Source organism: Lissotriton helveticus, chromosome 10, assembly GCF_964261635.1.
Source record: "Lissotriton helveticus chromosome 10, aLisHel1.1, whole genome shotgun sequence".
Classification (NCBI taxonomy): domain Eukaryota; kingdom Metazoa; phylum Chordata; class Amphibia; order Caudata; family Salamandridae; genus Lissotriton; species Lissotriton helveticus.
The window spans coordinates 1039800882-1039815060 of record NC_136071.1 but is presented as its reverse complement, the minus strand read 5'-3'; positions in this window follow the sequence as shown (position 1 = coordinate 1039815060).

Below are 14179 nucleotides of genomic sequence, written 5' to 3'. Positions count from 1 at the left end.
AAAAATATGGGATACGTCTATCTCAACATCTGTAGTGCTATTACTGTCAGGTGTTGGCTTTGGAATAGACGGTTTGTTTAAATCTTTAATTTTGGCTAGGCCAAGACATGTTGTCTGTTGAATGGTGTCATTCAAGAAAATAATTTGTTCTGGGATCATGCAGGCTCTAAATAATGATTCTATACCTTGGACCTGCCAATCTTTGGTACCCCAGATGGTTTTTGTTTCAATGTTGTTTTTCCAAAAATCAAAACCATATGTAGTCATTTTTTCATAAAATGTTTCCGAATAGATTAATTTAGTGTTTGTCAGCATTGTTTTCATCCCTGTCTTATTTAACATTTTGAATTAAAACGTTTCTGCTTCACTTGTGTTAAACCCTGAGAAGTATGGGAATTTCTCATAAAATGTTTTCGAACTACCTTTTGGTGGAGTTGCACAATGTTCCCATTGATTATAATTAAAAACATTTCTAGGCTGAGCAGATTTATGCAAATAGTGATGTGCAAAGTGGTTGTAGCAGTACATTTCTTCATAATTCGATGAACCCTGCAAGTAATCATGTTCTGTAAATTTTGCTGACATTACTAAATCTGACATCATATCATTAATACTTTCAAAGTCCCAATCATCAGAGAATGTACTCGGTTTTACAAAGTCACTTAATGAAACCTTAAACTGGTGTGGATATTTCAAGAGCTTGACCGGGCCATAGATTTCGTAATCAGTTTTGTCCCAAGCTACCCCACCGGGTATTGGATTGGCTGTGACATTCACTGGTGATAGCTCTCTTTTCTCGGTGTGAGATGACTTGTGTGGCTTTAGGACCAAGTTGATGTTCTGACTTGCTGTGTCCATTGTACTGTATTTTCCCTCAATGAATTTTCCCAAACAAAGAACCATGATGAGCCAAAGCAGGAGGAAAAGTACACCTAACACAATCCAAAATTCAATCCATGGAGAAATCAGATAGGTTTCTTTGAGTTGATGAAAGAGTTCTGTTGCTTTGTCTTTAAAAGTTTTGGTTGTTGGCTTTTCTTCAGGCTCGCTTGGATCTTCAGAAAAGTTATCGAAATCGATGAAGTAGCCAGATGCAGTTCTGTCAATTGTTGGAATCGCTTCCGGATTTTTATTTGTCTTTGGAATTTTCTTTGTTTCATTAGCATAGTCTGAGGCTACATCGTTGTAGACTGGTGTTTCTTGACGAACTGTTGCAATTTGGGTTTCAAGAGGCACAAGTTCCATGGCATTGTTGCATAGTCCTTTTTTATTCACTGCAGGTTTATCGAATGTGATTAGTCTCTCAGTTTGAACCTCTTGTATTGTAGCAAGTTTTGGTACTCTGCTATTTCTTGGGAGTCCACTGGGCCTACTATTTATTATTGGCCACATGATTGTGGTTTTACCAGGTCGATGGACACAACTCGGTTCTCCTTTTTACCAGCAAGGGGCGGTAGTACAACTGATCTTGTTCTGTTGACAGCTAAGACAGGAACTGCTTTTCTGTAAGAAGGCCCAAATTCCTTCTTCACCGCGATCTTCTCTCTGACCAGATCCCCAATCTTTGGAATCCAGACAGGCCTTGCTGGGACAGGTGGTTTATCTTCAGTGGTTGTTGGCTGCTGTTTTAACTTTACGTTGCTCAGGCCTTTTCTTGTTTCATTTAAGTCCTGTAAAATAGCCAAACGATCTTTGATATCAAAGCATTTTTCTTCTACCACTGAAGTCTGACTATCTAAGTCCTGAATATGCATTCTAGTCCCGAACAATAGTTCGTACGGACTGAAACCTTTTAGAGAATTTCTTGGCAGATTGTTAAGACTACGTTTGGACACTTGTTAAATGTTGGACCCACCCATCACCCGAACCTAATACCCTCGCCGTTATAGATTGCTTTATGTCTCGGTTTTTTCTTTCCACAATCCCATTTCCCTCAGGATGGAAGGGACAAGAGTACCGCAATGCAATGCCCATGCTGGTCATGGCCTCCTTATAAGCTCGAGAGCTAAAAGCAGGACCCTGGTCAGAATGTAGCATGCCAATTGCGTATATGCCGATATAGACTCGCAAATCTTTTATAACAGTTCTGGCGTCAGTCTTAAATGATATAAATTGGGACGCATTTTTCCTGTTTGATTTTGCATATAGATCGCCTTATGCTTTCTAATAGGGGTCCTGGCAATACTCCGGCCGGTTCGCCACTGCGATCTCTGTTGCAGTTTTGACAGTTCATTGCAAATTTGTGTTGTTGCAAGCTCATTCCCGGCCACCAGTATTCTGATTGTAATTCTTTCAGAGATTCATTGATCTTCTGGTGCCTTAGACCTAATCCCATATGTGCTTCTTGAATCAAGAAGATTCTCCTGTTCGTGTTTGGAATTACTCTATCCCCCACTCCAGGGATTCGAGCAAAAGGAATGGAGTTTGCATCGATTATGTATGTATAATTGAGTGGGTAGTTCATGGGTAATGCTGCACAGTCGTCTTTTGACGACGTTTTTACCGCCGGTATGGTTTCCCCGTCTATGTATTTTTCTGAATGCTTTTTTGTGGCTACGGAAGCCGGTTTAGTTGCTTCCGCTGTGGCTGTGTCAGCCAATGAATTCCCTGCAACGTGAACGCCATCACGCTGATGACTCAGTGTATGTGTCACGTGAGTCTTTTGTAGTTCTTTCTGCAAAAGAACTATTTGTTCCCAAAGCGTTTTATGCTTGATTGTGGCACCTGTATGATCTTTGTAACCGTTTTGAACCCAGTTCTGCAAATCATTATTGTAGGATTTGACGCAGGCATTCGAATCGCACACTATTAGTGTCGGGAATTCGCGATCGGCAATATCGAGTCCCATTTTTAAAGCTAATAAATCAGTTCGTTGACCTGAATTGTCTTTTACGGATTGAGACATAGTTACCAGTGGTCTCAATTTACCTCCGTGTCACCGTTTTTTAACAACCGAGCACATAGCATTGTAAGCTTGCTTTCCCCAAACTGAGGGTTGAGCAGATCCGTCTGTATATATTACACAGGCGTAAAGTTGTATGGGCAGATACAAATAGTATTTCACTTTTTCTGTAGCAAGAGAGTTTTCCCACTGTATCCATTTTGGATCTAATGCCACGGTAGTTAAATTGTGTGGGCTTGTTAATGCCTCAAAGGCTGATTCTGCTGTTAAAACAGTTATCCTTTTGCCTTGGGCTTGGTCTCTTTCTTTTGCTACAGCTGTTTCAACCGCATTTACAATGTTTTCTGTAAGACTGAATGTTTTTTCAGCTTTTGTGTACAAATGTGATTTGTAAGCTATTGGTACCTTTTCTCCCTCATTACAGGTCAGGTACGTGAATCCGCATCTTCCTGGGATGACTCGGATTACAAGGTTGCGTGTGTTATCGCGAGTTTGCAATTTTGTTTTGGCTAACATATCTGTTTGCAATGATCTCAACATTTCTGTGTGTTTTTGAGTCCAATTGATTGGTTTGAAATCCGGTTTTATTAGTTCATAGAGAGGTTTAACCCTCTCTGCATAGTTTAGAATGTAAGTTCTTCCGAAATTCAGGAAACCTAGTATTGATTGTAAGTTCTTCAGCGTTTTTGGTGCTTGGAGTACAGCGCATTTCTCTAAGAAATTGTCTGCTAGGCTTCTGCCTTCACTTGATAATTCATATCCTAAAAACAGGACAGTTAGATGGGCAATTCGTCACTTTTTAAAGTTGAATTTGTAACCCTCTGCTGCGAATTTCAAGTGAGTATCCAAGTCATCATCTGTTAGATAGATGTCATCGACATAAGATAATGCTTCATTATCATATATTTGTAGTAACTCTGTTATCCTCGCTGAGAATAATCCTGGGCTATTCTTGAATCCCTGTGGGAGTCAACAGAAATTATCTGCGACCCCATTATTGAGGAAGCGGTCAAATACCTGCTTTCAGGTGCTATATTTTGACAAAAGAATCCATTAGAGATGTCTAATCTTGTTTTGTATTGTTTGCGCACGATGTTATTCATTAGTGCTGCACTGTGTCAGTTTTGTACTGCAAATGTCTTGCAACATGAGTTAAGGTGTCTGTAGTCCAAAACTAGACGATATGAATCGTCTGACTTGGAGACAGGAAACAAAGGATTGTTCATTTGTGAGGTGCATGTTTCAATCACCCCCTGGTATTCAAGTTGATCTAAGATCTCCCTGACTTGTTTTTTAGCTTCTTGCTTAATTGGGTACTGCCTTTGTGCAGTTGGTTGACATTTTAACTGGATTTTGTGAGGAGTAGAGTCCTCATCCCATCCTACATGATTTTTATATAATGCAGGAGCTTGGGCTACTGCCCATTTTGTTGCAAGTGTATATTTTTTATGAATTGGAATATGATTTGAGAAGGCAGGCATAATCATTTCTTCGCCATGAGGGCACTCCCTGACAAACTCTGGTGGCCAGTCTTTCTCGGCTAAAAGGATGTCATAGCCTTTGGAAAGGTTATCCCAAAATAGACCCCTTACTTTCCTAGTCTTATCTCCCTCTATACGTAATGTTATTTCGTATATTTTATGAGGTTTGCTAACTCTGGTATCTGCAGTTTCCACCTGAATGTAAACATTCGTGTCCACTGTCTCCAGATGATTCATCAGGATCTTGCGAGCTATGGCCACTTCTGCTGCGCTGTCTAGCATTGTCTGCGCCCACTCTCCGTATTTCAGTTGTGTCCTCAGTATCCTCGGCATGTTTGATTATTTTAATACTAGCTACCTTCTTTCTTGGAAATTGTAATTATTTACTTTGAGCAGGTTCCTTGTCTTTGGACTTGACGTGCTCTTCCCTGTGTTCTGACCGTCCTCTTCTTTCCGATTTCTGCGCGGAAGTCTGAAAAGATCGAGAGGGCCGTGTATCAATATCTTGATATCTATCAGGTTTTTGCAGATTATCCCTATTTCTAAGGTTGTATCTTTTCTCAGAGGGCTCCCTCTGGAGAGACTTGTGTCCTTGGTCCGGAGATCTTTCTCTCCGCCGAGGAGACCTTCCTCTGGACTGGAATCTTTTTTCTTTGGGAGTGGATTGTTTATTTCCATCCCAGCTCTTTTTTGGAGTGTTTGGATTATTTTTAATAAATATCTTTTCAGGATTTTCAGTTAGTTGGGGTTTTACTGGTTTTCCACCCAAACTATCTCTTCCTAGTTCTTCATAGGATTTTTCTTTGATTCTGGCAAGTTCAAGAGGTTGTTCTGCTATATCTGTTTCTTTAAATTTCTGGCGGATCGCCACAGATGCTGCTTCTCCTTTTATGTTGGCTAATAATATAGCCGAGACCTGCTTGAAGTCTTTCAGTAATTTCATAACCAGAGTTAAAGCAGGTTCTGGACCGTATTCATTTTGAATCTGTCTTAGCACATCTGGTATAACCACCATGGACGGAATACCGTGTGTTTTTGTGTAAATGGAAGCAAAGACTGTTCCCCAAGTGTCACAGTCCTCCACATGTGGTGCGATCCCCATTGAAAGACAGATAGTCATAATTCTGTGTTTCTCAGTAGGGGTAGTATCCGGAAATACTGCCTCTATTTGAGTTATTTTTTGTGCTAACCAGAATGGAATTTGTTCCCGTTTTAAGGGTACTTTCCCCAGACATGATTGTATATTCTGAGGTGTAATTTTGTTAGTGTTCCCCTGATGAGGGGTTAGCTGTGGAATGTTAATAGCTGGTTGGACTGTTGAAGTCCGCATTACATATTGGACTAATTGTCTATGTATCTTAATTAGTACTTTTAGCTGGGCTAAAAGTTCTGGTACTGACATTTTTTCAATGTCTGGATGTGGTGTGTAGCTGGCTAGAACCGGCCACGTTGCTCCTGGTCTACCTAGTGGACCGAGCCTGGTGATGTGATTATTATGTTTTAGGGCACCTTTAAACCAGAGTAGGTGCTCTTGGTATTTTAATGGGATTTCAACCTCCTCAAAAGGAGTGTATTCATCCGGAGGTTCCTCTATTTTGTAATAGTGGAATTCGTGTGTGACAGCGTTTGCTGCTGGAAAGTTTATCCATGAATAGAATACCTCTGTCTGCCGATATTCATGGGCCTCAATTACGAATACGACTATTCCACCTCTTGGTGTTAGTCCATTTTCTATAAGTTTAAGAGTTATAGTTTTTCTTATGTTGACCGGAATGATTATAGCATTCGGGTCATTCTGTAAGAGACTCGTGTCATCCTCTAGGAGTTGAGCTGCTATTCTAGCTGTCTCCCTTTCTTCTTCGTTTTCCCCCATTTTACTGGCAGAAAAGTTTTTGTTGCAGATCAAGTTTCAAGGAAACAAAGATTAGGTGCACAATATTTTGGAACACTGTATCCTTCAACGTTGACTAAACCAAAAACTATACATAGAAATCTCTTCCTACTAAGTTCCGGCGGATTTTAACCTCTTACCCACTCCAGACGTCTTTTGGAGTATTTACGGGAAAAAGGGTCTGTGTGAAAAAGCACGACTGAGTTACTCTAACGTCTTGCGTTAGATTTATCGCCTTACCCCACGTTGGGCGCCATGTAGTGTAGTTCCTATATTCCCAATAGGCTCTGCGCATTGGAATAATATATTCAGCAGTGTAGACGTAGGACTGAGGTCGACTAGGTCTTTACTGACTATATTAGACTTAAGGTTTGCCAGCTAGCTCAGAGGTCACTAGAAACTTTCTCGAATGTTCAGGAAGGAATTAACTTTCCTGATTAGACAAGAAGGGATTAGCTTCCGACAACCATATAACATGACAACTTTGCTCCCTCAGAATAAGAGTGTATCTCTAGAGTCGTGTAAAAACAATAGACAGCTATTTCACTCAGTCAAGTGTGCCTACTTAGTTTCACCAGATTGCAGAGAAAAGAGAGACGGGCGTTTTCAATAAAAGGTGTTATTTATTGAGCAGTCTTCTTTCTCATGCAAGAGAAATGAATTGCCAAAATTGCAATACTCGTAGTAAAGTAAAGTGCGTACAGTAAAAGGAGGATTATAAAATAATACTGTAAAAGCATTGATATGGTTTCTAAGCCATATGATACTTATGATACTTTAAAATAGATAAAATATATACATACTTATATACATTGACTAACGTACTCAACTGGTGCTTCTAAATACGCCTACCCCGGTGTACCTGACCTAAGCCTAATACGTGGGAAGGAGTAAGTAAGTAGCAGTTTAAGTTAAGTTGGTTTTGCCAAGAATATGACTCAAGAATTCTCTTTAAGAGTTTAGTCAGCTCCGTACCTGGGTAATTAGAAAGCAGGAGGTCTTGTATCTCTCTCTCAGGACTCGATATCCCAGTAACCCGCGAAGGTATCTGGAAACACCGGAGCTGGATTTCTCGGCAGGAGAAAAGACAGCGTCTCTCTCAGTGCGTCAAAAGAGGAGGGGCAGCGTCCGTGGGCTCTCGCATCAGCTGGGTTCTCGGGCAAGTAGATAGCTGCTCTGCTCCAAAACCACCACCGTGTGTTTGCTTAAGGCAACGTTGGTATATTTATACCTGAAAGGTGCCGGGTTTGACGTAAGGTTGGACATAAGACGTCAATAAAGATGTCACTAAGAACTGGCCGTTCTTACAGTGCTTTACAGGAGTTCTAGGACGAAATCAAAACAAAAGCAAGGGGGATTTCCCAGGTTGCTGGAGGTTTGGTTTGTTTAGAGAACTCGTTGTGCTTTCTAGGAGGCAGGGGAAGTAGCCTTGCTCAATGTGACAGCATGTGCTACGACTGAATATGGATATGATTACTATGCCGTTGTAGGGATATTATTGATTATAACCGGACAAGGGCATAAAATAGAAATATCGATTCAGGTTCCTAGATAAAAGCACAATACACTTTGGCTGGATAACTCTGAAGATTGATGGACCATCTGCAGAGAGATCTGATTTTTGTCTAGTGGAAGTTTTGACTCATAAAGTAGCAGAGGAGGTCAAAATGCCTGATGCAACGCAGGTGAACCATGCAGATCACAAATTGCATGCAAAGTAAATAGATCACTGCATTACTGCTTCTGTCAGAGAGCCCCTTTTGTTACTTGCAGTTTATAAGTTTAAATCTTAATACAGAAAAGTGAGCTATTAACTATCAAAGGGCTGCATGCAAACTGCAAGGTATAGATTAGAGCATTATGAATTTCCCCTCCACTCTTTCATTAACCTAATGCTGCAAAAAGGTTAAACTTGGGTACAAATCAATTCTTAATATTAAAGCCAACCCCCAACCATGGTGTTACATTTTAAATTCTCAGTGTGTGCTTTTTCAGAACAAGAACGTTTAAACTACACTGTCTACCAGTATGGATGCCTTGTGACTCCTACAACTTGTAGTCCTCTGTCTGGTGTAACATTTCCTATACATTGATTTACACACTGTGATTCAGTGTCTGTGTAATGTGCATGCAATGTAAAGTGGGGTTGGGAAGATTGAGGTGGAGTGGGGTAAATTGGGTGCATTAGAGTGTACTAGATTGGGTGGAGTTGGTTGGAGTAGTGTGCGGTAAGTGGTGTGGAGTACACTGGAGTGTCACAACTTGTTGTGGAGTGCCTTGCTGGGAGTAGCATGTTGTACAGTGGAGTGGCGTAGAATGGAGGGGTGTGTCAGAGTGGACGAGTGGTGTATGCATGGTTTGGTAACGCACTACCATTACAGACAACACATTTAAAATTGAAATGAGCATTACATTTATACCAAAAACTGTATTGTTTTGTTAGTAATGCGAGGCTGCAGGGGAGATTTTGTGCTTTTATTTAAGTATTCATGTTAATCGCAGCCCGTGAAGGGGCTGCAATTAACATGAATACTTAAAGAAACGTACACAATCTCCCCCGCAGCCTCGCTTTACTAAATGAACAATGCAGCAAACAAACAGTGCATGCGCCTGAGGGCAATTCAAAAGCACACGCGGCAGTAACAAAAGAAATACAATTGGGCACATTACAACACTTACCTCTGCTCCCAAGTGATCACTTTTGCCGCCATCCTCCGCAATCTAGAAATGCCAGTATTTCGCGCGACATGCCTTTTAAAAGCGGAGGCGCGAATACTGTTGCATGATGTGCGCGCTCCACACATGGGACTGCGTGTTCAGGGGCTGAGAAGTGCGCACTCCTGCGTGCGCGCGCCTTGTTGGGAACAGTGGTCCTCGTCCCATTTCTGTTTAGTAACATCTAGGAGAGATAGTGGCCAATCCACCAAGGGCAAGGTCAAGAGCTATTCCTGTTCTAATTTACTCAGATGACTTCATCCTTATGTCGAGAACAGATGATGGTCTCCAGAGACTGTTAGAGTGGTTTTTGTCATTTATGGGATCCCTAAGGCTGAAACCATTGAAACTAGGTCTTTTATTATGATCTGTGGATGCGGCAAGGGGAAGATGAGACAATTTTATATCCAAGGTAACAGATGACAGACTGTGAATATGTTTATGTATTTGGGGATAACCTTTGACAGTGAATGCAACTGGAAAAAATTTGGCCAGGTCAGATGCACCCAATTTGAACAAAATGTGGCTGCTATTCACAGTTTGCCAAAATGTTAGGATCTTCCGCTATGGGTGCATTTCTCAATAAATATAAGGCTAGATGTGTGTTCAGCAGCTCTTTACGGAGCAGGGATCTGGAAAATACAGGAGCCATCACTATTGCAGGTTGCTCACTGTGCCACTGGATTCAAGCTAGCATGGCTACCTTTAAACCGGTCCCAGGATGCTTGTTTCCGGTCCAGGGAGGACATGACCTGGCAGTTCGGTTTGGACTGTTCCCATGGGGCACAGGGTCAAGACTGATTTGTATATGGCTAGGTACAAACTGGGGTGGCATAGTAGGTAAAAGAACAATGGATTTAACCCAGATCTTTTGACTGGGGGAGAATGTTTGCATTGTCAGCATTCCATCCATCATTTGTTTGCTGTAACACTTTTCGCCCTAAGTGGGATGGGTATGCCCAGACGTGGGTTCCTTGCTCACTGTGCCACTGCATTCAAGCAAGCCTGGCTGCAGAAGGGTGACATACCCTGAAACTGGTCCCAGAATGCTTGTTTCCGGTCCAGGGAGAACCTTGCCTGGCAGTTCGGTCTGTACTGTTCCCATGGGGCACAGGGTCAAGACTGATTTGCATATGGCTGGGTTCAAACTTGGGTGGCGTAGTGTGCAAAAGAACAATGGATTTAACCAAGACCTTTTGACTGGGGAGAATGTTTGCTTTGTCAGCATTCCGTCCACCTTTTGTTTGCTGTAACACTATAGTGAAGGTAGCATAATTTTCCATGTGACATACCGCCAACCGCGGTGTACAGTGTGCCACACACATTTTTCATATGGGTACTGTATTGCATTACACACTACAGGGGAGAGGGCCCCTTCCATCACACCAGAGGAGCTGGATGCCCTGGTGGAAGACGTCCTTTCCCTGCATGCCAAGCTTTATGGCTCACCAGAGGATTAGGTAAGTTTCACAAATACATATTGTACTCCATGTCACTGCTTCCTTTGTATTTCCATTTGCTACAATGTGCCTCTTAGTGTCAGAGTGTAAGCATTATGTTGATTGCATATATTGTGTGGCCCATACATAGGGCACATTTGATCACTCATCCCACATCAGCATTTGTAAAACAGTTTTTTGGGGACGAAGTTATACCTCACAGACCCCTTCAGAGTGCACACAACTGTATGTTCCCATAAGAAATGGGCAGAAGTTTCTGTACTGAAATCTTGGAAATATGAGGATCATGTGGGATAAGTACCCTCAGCCTGCAGAGAGAACGGCCTGGCTGTGGCAGGAGAACTGTTGCACAGAGAAATGTCTCTGTAGACCTGCTGATCCATGGATGTTCTCTGATAGTTACATGTACCACTAGCCGGGGTGTAGCTTCAGGGGGGGTGGTTGGGGTGTTACGCCCCCTAATAAATGCCTTTTCTGATAAATAGTTGGGTGTAGGTTGTTTCAGTCGGGTATTGTGAGATGTCAGTCGGATTTCAGCAGGAATTTCTCATACACATCAACAAAAAGTCCTGAAAATATTGGTTATTTTACAAAATAGTGTTTTTTCTTTCTTAGTACTCCTACACATCCACATTCCTCTCCCTTTCCACTGCCCCTTAGGACTCTCTCAGGCACATTGCTGGTCATATAATGTATTTAAACATTATATGCCAGCCTGATTGTCGGAAAATCTGAAGATCACACTCCTCCAAGCTTACTGACAAAGCCACGCCCCTGACCACTAGTAGCCCTGATAGCTGTTACATGGTTAACATGAGGCATGGTGACTGAGGTGATCCCTTGACTTGATACTTCTTTCCATTGACCCATAGTGTCAATGTGTGTCTGTCACTAGTGGCTGTCCCCTTACTCATACAGGTCTGTTGACACTTTTCTGATAGTGTTGCTTACACTGTACAGGCCTGTTGCACATCTGAGAAATGAACAGTGTAGATAGTGGGTTACTTTTGAATGGATATAGAAATGTAAGTCATCTGCTTGCTACATTATTTAGTATCACACTATACCTACAAAGGTATGTTGAGTGTCATTGTAGTTACAGTGCCACATATGGCAAAAGGGGTGTCCTGTGATGGCAAGATAAACAACACAAACTCTTTATGACTTACAAGGATATTCACATGAGTAGTCCACATGTCCACACAGCCCCCAGAAAGGTAGCTCTGAGAGTCACACATACCAGCCCTTACCTTGTGATCTTAGTCTTAGGATGCTGTGTTTACTATGGTGCTTGCCTCTATGGACAATGGGCATTATTGCAATGGGCCTGGAGGTAAAGGTGTCTGGATAATCATGCTCAGGTAGTTTACCCTTCAGAAGGTCCAAATGGTGTGCTGTGTGTCATGGATCCTTACATCACATTCCATGTAGGATGGGCCTGGCTGACATGATGTTAGTGGTCCAGCTCAGTAGGTGTAGGTCATGACCAAGGTTGAGAGAAGTCATCACATGACCACAAAAGGGTGTATCTGCTTTATTTGTGCTGAGCATGTGACATTGACACATGTATTTTGTTGACTCTTGATGAATGTTTGTGCTAGGTGTTAAAACAAATGTGTATCAACCATACAGATATCCTTACGGTTCCAGTTACAATGCGTTTCTACATCTATTGCTTCCATACAGGTCAACGCCCATCAGAAGAAGGCCATTTGGAGAGCCATCGCTCAGAAGGTGTGGACCGTGGTGTCCTTCAAGCAGCATAGTGCCCACTGTCGAAAGAGGTGGGAGGCTTTGCAGCGTTGGACCCGGTAGATCATGGAGGTCCCACTGGGGAAATCCTCCAAAAAAGGAAGGGGCACACACTGTACCCTGACCCCCTGATGGCCCACATACTGATGGTGGCCTACCCAGACCTTGATGGGTAGTTGAGGGCCCAACACCATCAACAAGGGGGTGAGTCTTAGCCAGAGTCATACATGTCATATTGACCACTTTGAGTGTTACATGCAGTCATTTCACCAACCATATTGGTGGTGGCCCATGTGCCACACACAAGACAAGTCATTGTCAGTGTAAATGTGGCTGTAGGTGTATTTCTGAACTAGAAGACAGCAGATTCCTTTCCACATTCTATTCTCTCCTTTTGAGCAGACACCTGACTGAGTGAAGTGAGTAATCATCTCATGTTCTCAGTAAATCTGGGTGAAAATTGTACAACACAGGCAACTGGTCTTGTTTGTGTGAGGAGTGATAACAAACTTGCCATCAGAGAAGAAAAACTGCTCTATTGCAAAAACAAATGTGAGATGACTGACTCCCCAAAAGAGTTTGTAAGCTTCTCCATCAGTTATCTTCTCCCCATTCCTCTCCAGAAATATAGGGCTCAGAAGAATAATGCAACAATCTTGCAGACTTCTTTCAGAATAAAATTGCAAAAATATATACGAAGCTCGATTCCCATACAACAGCAGAGGAAGGTCCCCGGAGTCTCAGCAGGAAGCTGCAGCAGGGTGCGCTATAACCTGTAGAGGATAAGGAGAAGCATGTGCCGATGGATGTTGGAGGCGTTCACTCCTCTGACAGAAGAGATAACTAAATATTATCTTCTAAACTCCAAATCCGGATCCCCACTGGAACCTGTACCCCTAGAGCTTTGCAATTGGTGGCCAGCATGGTCTCCCACCATCTAACTGCGTTAATGAAGATGGCTATTAGGGTAGACGCTATCCAGGTCTTTGGAAAGAGGCCATGGTATGGCCTTTACTTAAGAAGCTGAATCTTGATCCCAACACTCAGAAGAACTATAGGACTATCTCTTTGCTTCCAGTCCCAGCGAAGATCCTGAAGAAACATCTTAATAAAATCTTGATGGGATATGCAGAGGAACAGGGTCTGTTGGATGTATCACAATACGGCTTCTATAGTAATCAAGGAACTGAAACAGCTTTGATATCTGTGACGGATAGGATCAGATGCTTGGTTGATGCAGGGCAGGCCGCAGCCTTGATCCTGTTGCATCTTTACGCATCCCTCCATCCTTGCTGATGGAGCACCTGCGGGAACTGGGAATTAAAGACAGAGCTTTGAACTTGTCCTCTTTTTTTACTGATAGATCTGAGAAGCTGCCAATGAATCAATTCCAATCAGAGCCTTTCTTGCTGCCATGTGGGGTCCCTCAGGGCTCATCGTTGAGCCCCACGTTATTTAATCTTTATGTTTCCCCACTGGCCAAGCTTGTACATTCCTTTGGGATAAAGTCTGTGTCATACACCCATGACAATCAGCTAATTATGTCCTTCTCTAAAGACACCAAGGACATCACAGCCATCTTTAACTTTTGGATGAAGGCAGTAGCATTATGAATAGCCAAGAACTACCTGAAGCTAAATGGGGATAAGACTGAGGTATTGCTCTGTGGATGTCAATCTTCGATTTGGAACAGCTACAGGTGGCCAGACACACTAGGTACTTTACCCGTTCCAGTTGAGACTGCTAAAAATCTACATTTCGCCTGGACAGCGAGTTGTCGCCACACTGCCAAGTCGATCTTACAGTGTCTACCTGCTTATGGACGATCAGGTCGTTGAGGAAGATCTTTCCATTTATGACCCTTCAGGCTCGTTGACACATCACTCTTGCTTTGGTTTGCTCTAGGATAGACCACATTAATGTCCTTTACGTTGAGACCAACAAGTCATTCCTAGCAAAGTTGCAACTAGTGCAGAAT